General features: G+C 38.1%; 3 non-coding genes across 3 annotated transcripts; all 3 read right to left on the reverse strand.

Annotated features, from left to right (window-relative positions):
• Positions 1–741: 741 nt before the first annotated feature.
• Positions 742–823, reverse strand: Trnas-aga (transfer RNA serine (anticodon AGA)). The gene has a single exon. It is a non-coding gene; the product is annotated as a tRNA-Ser (tRNA).
• Positions 824–1,500: 677 nt separating this feature from the next.
• On the reverse strand, positions 1,501–1,582 carry Trnas-aga (transfer RNA serine (anticodon AGA)). The gene has a single exon. It is a non-coding gene; the product is annotated as a tRNA-Ser (tRNA).
• A 1,172-nt stretch (positions 1,583–2,754) lies between these two features.
• On the reverse strand, positions 2,755–2,836 carry Trnaf-aaa (transfer RNA phenylalanine (anticodon AAA)). The gene has a single exon. It is a non-coding gene; the product is annotated as a tRNA-Phe (tRNA).
• Between the last annotated feature and the right edge of the window lie 4,985 nt (positions 2,837–7,821).

The raw sequence follows: 7,821 nt of genomic DNA on the forward strand, positions 1-7,821 counted from the left end.
AGCAGGAGACGAGGCAGAGAAGAAGTGAAAGCAGAGAGTGAACAGTTTGTATTCAATGCGGGCTTGGATGGGATCACGCATATACACATTTATACACAATGTTTACAAATCAAAATAGTCCAGAAATGCACAATCAATGATTATAAGTAGCTTCACGAAGAAGACTGAAGACACAACTCAGAGTGTCCTCAAATACATAACACACGCACACGGCAGTCTCGACCTTGATGTCCGAAAATATGCTGAACTTAAAGAAGCACTGTGATCACCAAGTCTTGCTTATGTTGCTTTCCACTGCCTGCAAAACGATCTGCGTAGTTTGAACATTTTCGTTTTTTTGAAAACCTGAATAAAATCTTGAGAAGAAAATAGATATTAAAGCAGATTTTTGAAGAACTTATAAGAAAAATACTTCGTTTTCTGATGTGCTTTACGCATTGTATGCTTCTTTACTTTTTGTGTTAGTTTGTTATTTCCTTGTGTTGTTTTTGGTTTGTTTGTTTGAGGGCTGACATTTAAAAGCATTTTTTTTTAATTTTCGATTTTTTTTTAAACTAGTTAACTAATTGTAGCATCAATCAGCAACACCCATACCCACAAAACGTCATCATAAGTAGATAAATGTATATAACGGTGTGTGTTCGATTTCAATTACTCTAACAAAAATAAAAGAAGACTAAAAGAAGTTCTGTCGGGACGTAAAGAACATGTAGTTGACTGGAGATGAACAAAAATCAAAAACGTCGTCGACAGGATTCGAACCTGTGCGGGGAGACCCCAATAGATTTCTAGTCTATCGCCTTAACCACTCGGCCACGACGACTCCGTGTTGGCAAGTGCACCTGATCTGGACTCTATAACAGAGCAAACGTTTCCTACTAGCACGTTTAATCAGCTTATCGGTCTTTATTGATCCCTATCGTGACATGAAATATGACTTCGTATAACCTAGTAGACAATCATTATGTAAACAGGACACTCGGCGGCTTCAACTGATTGGTAGATGCTGATTGTTTTGGACTGACGTTGCTTGTGTTGCTATATAACTACAGCCTTAAATACGATCTGCCTAGTTTGAACATTTTTGTAGTTTTAATACCTGAATCTTAAGGAAAAAATTGAGATAATAAAGCCGATGTTAGAAGAACGTATCAGAAAAAAACACCACTTTGTTTTCTGATTTGCTTTACGCTTTATATGCTTCATTATTTTTTGTGTTCGTTTTTCTGTTTCGTTCTGTTGTTGTTGTTTTTTTGAAGCCTGACATTTTAAAGCTTTTATTTTTAAATTGTTGAAAAAAACCAATTTAACTAATTAACTAATTTTACCGTCAAACAGCAACATCCATACCCACCAAACGTCCCCATAAGCAGATACATGCAAATAAAATTGTGTGTTCGATTTCAATTACTCCAACAAAAATAAAAGAAGCAGAAAAAAAGAAGTTCTGTCGGGACGTAAAGAACATGTAGTTGATTTGAGTAGAAAATAAATCAAAAACGTCGTCGACAGGATTCGAACCTGTGCGGGGAGACCCCAATAGATTTCTAGTCTATCGCCTTAACCGCTCGGCCACGACGACTCGTGCAACCCTGGGCACCTAGTTTGACCAGAAGTATAAGAGAGTAAACGTTTCACACTAGCACGTTTAATCAGCTGATCGGTCTTTATTCATCCTCATCATGCAATGAAATAGGACTTCGTATCACCCCGTAGACATTATGTAGACAGGACACTCGACGGCTTCGACTTATTGGTCTTTACGGATTGTTTAGGAATGATGTTTTGCTATGTTGCTTACCACAGCCTTAAATACGATCTGCCTAGTTTGAACATTTTCGTTTATTGAATACCTGAATAAAATCGCTTTGGATTTAGTCAAATAATTGAAGGTCGTTGTATATCAATCAATCAATCAATGAGGCTTATATCGCGCATATTCCGTGGGTACAGTTCTAGGCGCTCTGCATTGATGCCGTGTGAGATGAAATTTTATACGGCCAGTAGATTGCAGCCATTTCGGCGCATATTTACCTTTCACGGCCTATTATTCCAAGTCACACGGGTATAGGTAGACAATTATTAACTGTGCCTAAGCAATTTTGCCAGGAAAGACCCTTTTGTCAATCGTGGGATCTTTAACGTGCACACCCAATGTAGTGTACACGGGGGGAGGTTCGGACACCGAAGAGAGTCTGCACACAAAGTTGACTCTGTGAAATAAATTTCCGCCGAACCTGGGATCGAACTCACGCTGACAGCGGCCAACTGAATACAAATCCAGCGCGCTACCAACTGAGCTATATCCCCGCCCAATCTATATATGTTGTAGTTTGTTTGTTTGTTTTTTAAAGTAATGCGTCTTATTGTCGTTCATACATATAACATTATTTTGTATGGGCTCTTTAATTTATATTTGGATTGGATTGGATTGGATTGGATTGGATTGGATTGGATTGGATTGGATTGAATAAGATTTACAGTCCAGTAAATCTTATCCAATATTTTACGGTGCTGTCAATACCGTGCAGCTTTTCAAATAATATTGCCTTGCCTTGAAACATGTCTTCGTTTATTAGCAAAGTTAGGGTTATAAAAAAGAAAGAAGCATGCAATGTTTCAAGCACATAAGAAAACGAAGTATTTTTCTGATGTGCTTGAAACATTGTATGCGTCTTTCTTTTTTATGATCGATTTGTTGTTGTTGTTGTTTGTTGTAAAGAACTTATAGATTGGAGAAATTCTTTTTAAAAACGTCGTCGACAGGATTCGAATCTGTGCGGGGAGACCCCAATAAATTTTTAGTCTATCGCCTTAATCACTCGGCCACGACGACTCCGTGATAGCAAATGCACCTGGTGTATGTAGTGTATAACAAGAAAAAGGTCTTCGTATTACCCAGCAGACATGTCGACAAGACACTCGACGACTTGAACTGTTATGTCTATATGTTACAGTTAATCTGTGAAACCAGGGAAAACTATTTTAGGTAATACATGAATTAACTGTTTTTTTCCGTAAGTTAATTCATGTATTACCTAGTTAATACACGTATTTCCTGGTTTCACAGATTAACTGTAACATATATACTGCTTGTTTTAGACTGATGTTGCTTGTGTTGCTTACCGCAGCCTCATATACCATCTACATAGTTTCAACATGTTTGTGTTTTGAATAACATCTTGAGAAGAAAAGGAAGGTGAACAATAAAGACAAGTAAGTGAATTAAAATTTACAAGAAAACTGAGAAAAAAAGAAGAAAAAAATTCTTGTCGACGACGAATGCACACAACATAATTCAGGTCACTGAATTCACAGGCTGGCCTACAGGTGACCAAGCACAAATATACCTCGCACGATGTAGTATCGACGGCTACACTGCCGAAGAAACCACAGTGGATCTCTCTCTCTCTCTCTCTCTCTCTCTCTCTCTCTCTCTCTCTCTCTCTCTCTCTCTCTCTCTCTCTCTCTCTCTCTCTCTCTCTCTCTCTCACTCTCTCTATCTCTCACTCTCTCTCTCTCTCTCTCTCTCTCTCTCTCTCTCTCTCTCTCTCTCTCTCTCTCTCTCTCTCTCTCTCTCATGTTTTAACCTCTTAGTTAAATAACGTGTAATGTATGTTTTAATCCGTAGTGTTGTGCGATTGTTATGTTGTACCTTTTTTGCACCTGATGAGTTAAATTATTTGCAACGTTAATCATTTGTTCACACTCCGATCCTTCATAAGGGGCTATGGCCTATTGAATAAATTATCTGCGTCTGCGTCTGCGTCTGCGTCTCTCTCTCTCTCTCTCTCTCTCTCTCTCTCTCTCTCTCTCTCTCTCTCTCTCTCTCTCTCTCTCTCTCTCTCTCTCTCTCTCTCTCTCTCTCTCTCTCTCTCTCTCTCTCTCTCTCTCTCTCTCACACAAGCAATGTCTTGCTTGTTTGATTGTTTACCTTAAAATGCAATGTATGGCTTATGATGTTGAGAAAGTGCAAGCTGCTCTATACCACTTAATTCACATCAATGAACTCGCAATCTACCTCAATGCAATGCATTTTGTGTACATATGTGTTACGTGCTTTCACTTTAGTTATGTGTTAAAATGTAGATTTTGTTTCTTCTTTTTACATTTAGTCAAGTTTTGACTAAATGTTTTAACATAGAGTGGGAATCGAGACGAGGGTCGTGGTGTATGTGTGTGTGTCTGTCTGTCTGTCTGTCTGTCTGTCTGTCTGTCTGTGCATGTGTGTGTGTAGAGCGATTCAGACTAAACTACTGGACCGATCTTTATGAAATTTGACGTGAGAGTTCCTGAAAATGATATCCCCGGAAATTTTTTTCTTTTTTTCGATAAATACCTTTGATGACGTCATATCCGGCTTTTTGTAAAAGTTGAGGCGGCACTGCCACACCCTCATTTTTCAATCAAATTGATTGAAATTCTGTCAAAGCAATCTTCGACGAAGGCCGGACTTCGGTATTGCATTTCAGCTTGGTGGCTTAAAAATTAATTAATGACTTTGGTCATTAAAAATCTGAAAATTGTAAAAAAAAACATTTTTTTATAAAACGATCCAAATTTACGTTCATCTTATTCTTCATCATTTTCTGATTCCAAAAACATATAAATATGTTATATTGGGATTAAAAACAAGCTCTAAAAATTAAAAATATACAAATTATGATCAAAATTAAATGTTCCAAATCAATTTAAAAACACTTTTATCTTATTCCTTGTCGGTTCCTGAATCCTAAAACATATAGATATGACATGTTTGGATTAAAACACGCTCAGAAAGTTAAAACGAAGAGAGGTAAAGAAAAGCGTGCTATCCTTCTCAGCGCAACTACTACCCCGCTCTTCTTGTCAATTTCACTGCCTTTGCCACGAGCGGTGGACTGACGATGCTACGAGTATACGGTCTTGCTGAAAAATTGCATTGCGTTCAGTTTCATTCTGTGAGTTCGACAGCTTAACTAAATGTTGTTATTTCGCCTTACGCGACTTGTTTATTTTATTTTTAGTTAGTCCCTCTATAGGGCGAAGGCTGGATGTAAAAAAGCAGACCACTGCTTAATCTATTACCCTCGTTAAATCAAGAATTGTCATTGTCATTGTCATTGTTTCTCTCTCTCCCTCTTACTGAGAAAATTCGCATTGTATGGCGTCGGAATCGAAACTGTCAAACTTATTAGTTCATTTCTCACTGGCAGACAACAAACTGTATAACAAACGCCTCGGCGTCGAGCATGCAAGAAGTAAAATACGGTGTACCACAAGGATCGGTTTTAGGACCCCTCCTCTTCTCTATATACATTAATAACCTCCCCCTACATATTCAAAATGTATGTGAACTTTTTGCAGATGACACCACAATTCACTCCACCAACACAAATTTAACTCGCTTATCAGAATCACTTCAAAGGAGTTTAAACCAGTTGACAGAGTGGACCATATGTCTCTTAACCCAAAGAAAACCAATTATATGGTCATAACAACAAGACAAAAACGCCAGAATATTTGTTCAGCTGGTCCTGCTTTAATGATAGATGGTGAAATAGTGGGAAAAGTCGACCATCACAAACTGCTGGGTGTTAATATCGATAACAACTTGTCTTGGTCAACTCACATAGAGCAACTTAGTAAAGTGGTGTCAAAGAAAGTGTATCTCTTATCTAGAATTAAACACTTCCTGAACTGCCACACCAGAAAGTTATTCTTCATTGCTCATATTCAATCTGTTATTGATTACGCATCCACTCTATGGGACTCAGCAAGTGAAAATTCCTTAAAACCACTTAGCAGATTACATAAAAGAGCGCTAAAAGTAGTATTACTAAAGCACACTACCCTCACAGAGTTAGACTACATACATTTAGGGATCTTACCTCTAAAGTCAAGACTGCTTTTTAACAAAGGAATCTTTATGCATAAAATTATATCCGAAACTCTACCCCAAACCATTTGTTCAAAGTTCTCTTTGAAGAATTCACACCACCTTATGAAATTTAACACTCCTCTTCCTAGGATAGACTTATTTAAGTCTAGTCTAGTTTATTCAGGTGGCCGTCTCTGGAACGCTCTTCCGAATGCCTTACGGGAAGCTACCAGCACAGATTCTTTCAAAAACAAATAATTTATATATCCCATTTACTGAAAATAGTATATTCTTGATTGTTATGTCCTTTGGGACACAGTCACTTACTTTTGATTTATTGTTTTGTTCACGAAATTATGATGTTCTGCATAATATCCATTGTCTTGCAGAGTTGAAGTACTACTGCATAGTATTCTGACTCTAATTGACCTGCAAATTTTTGCTTTGCACCTTGTCATGAACATTTATAAACTACAATGTTTCATATAATGCACTTATGTACATAAACTTATACTGTTTTACTAATTATGTAAATATGTAGTAGTAGTTATTATAGTAGATTTAGTCCCTCTTTAGGGCGAGGGCCAGATGCAAAAAAGTATACCAATGCTTATTCTGTTACCCTCGTAAAATAAAGAATTGTCATTGTCATTGTCATTGTCATTGTCTCTCTCTCTCTCTCTCTCTCTCTCTCTCTCTCTCTCTCTCTCTCTCTCTCTCTCTCTCTCTCTCTCTCCCTCTCTCTCTCTCTTGATACATGATTGAAGTCGCTTGACTAGCAGATCAAATCGATCAATCTGCCGTTACTTAAAGAGAACATTTACAATTAAGAGGTCAACTCAACTCAACTCAACTCAACTCAACTCAAATTTTATTGGCTTCAATTTTCATAGAAGAATTTGTCTTGCGCTTGGGAGAAAGTAAGAGTATAACATATAAAAACAGCATTGAGGTGTATTGTGACGGGGAATATACATATAATTACACCTGGACGTGTCATTTTAAGGATGGCTTCCTTCAACCTTGTTCAGCGCAATGTATCTTCTCAGCCTTTCACACGGGGTAAGTGCATTCTTCCACCTGCACACATACCAACATTCTACAGTCTGGCTGTTTCCCCAATTAGTTTTGTAACCGACACCAATGTTGATTTTCGCGATGGATTTAACAGACACGTCCCATTCCGCACAGAGCCTAGCAGCAGTTCTTTGTTGATAGATGAGCGTCTGGGTGGAAGTGTGCTCTTATTCCATACACAAACAAAAGCCGGGACAGATATACTGTGCTTTTCATGATGGTTAACGCGAAAAGAGAGGTATCTTTAAACCATAAGCCATTGACAAATCGAAAATGTTTGTTCACGTTCTCACGCTCTCCTAAACCTATTCGGGACTGCTGAAGCACGGAAAGAACAGTTCTAAGCCATTATAGTGGAGGTGCACGCTTCGCGCTGTTCCGGACTGTGACATCAGGTGAGGCAATACCCCCCAACAACGTGCGTCATATGGTACCATGACTTCAATTAATTATTTTGCAGAATGCATACAAATGGTCAGACTACTGTGAGAGACACATCAGTTTAGTGCTGAGGTTCGCGCGACTCGCGTTGCGTGCTAGAGGTAGGTGTATGGTTTCAGTGTATGTGTGTGCCTTCATCTAATGTTATATTGTTCTTTCATCCGATATGTCTTTCATGCGGGAATTATATTTGTATTTCTTCAGTTTATTATTTCATTTCTCTATTTGATTGTTTGCTTTGATGTGAATATTTTGTGTCCTCCTTTGACTGTTTTCTGCGATTGCTTATTATCTATCGTAACGTTTTTACATTCAGTCAAGTAATGACTGAATGTCTTAACAAGAGCTGGGAGCGAGGTTTGTCTCCCGATGTATGTGTGTCTGTGTGTGTGTCTGTGTGTGTGTGTGAAAAGCATTTATCAAAAACTACTGGACGGATTGTG

Source organism: Littorina saxatilis, linkage group LG12, assembly GCF_037325665.1.
Source record: "Littorina saxatilis isolate snail1 linkage group LG12, US_GU_Lsax_2.0, whole genome shotgun sequence".
Classification (NCBI taxonomy): domain Eukaryota; kingdom Metazoa; phylum Mollusca; class Gastropoda; order Littorinimorpha; family Littorinidae; genus Littorina; species Littorina saxatilis.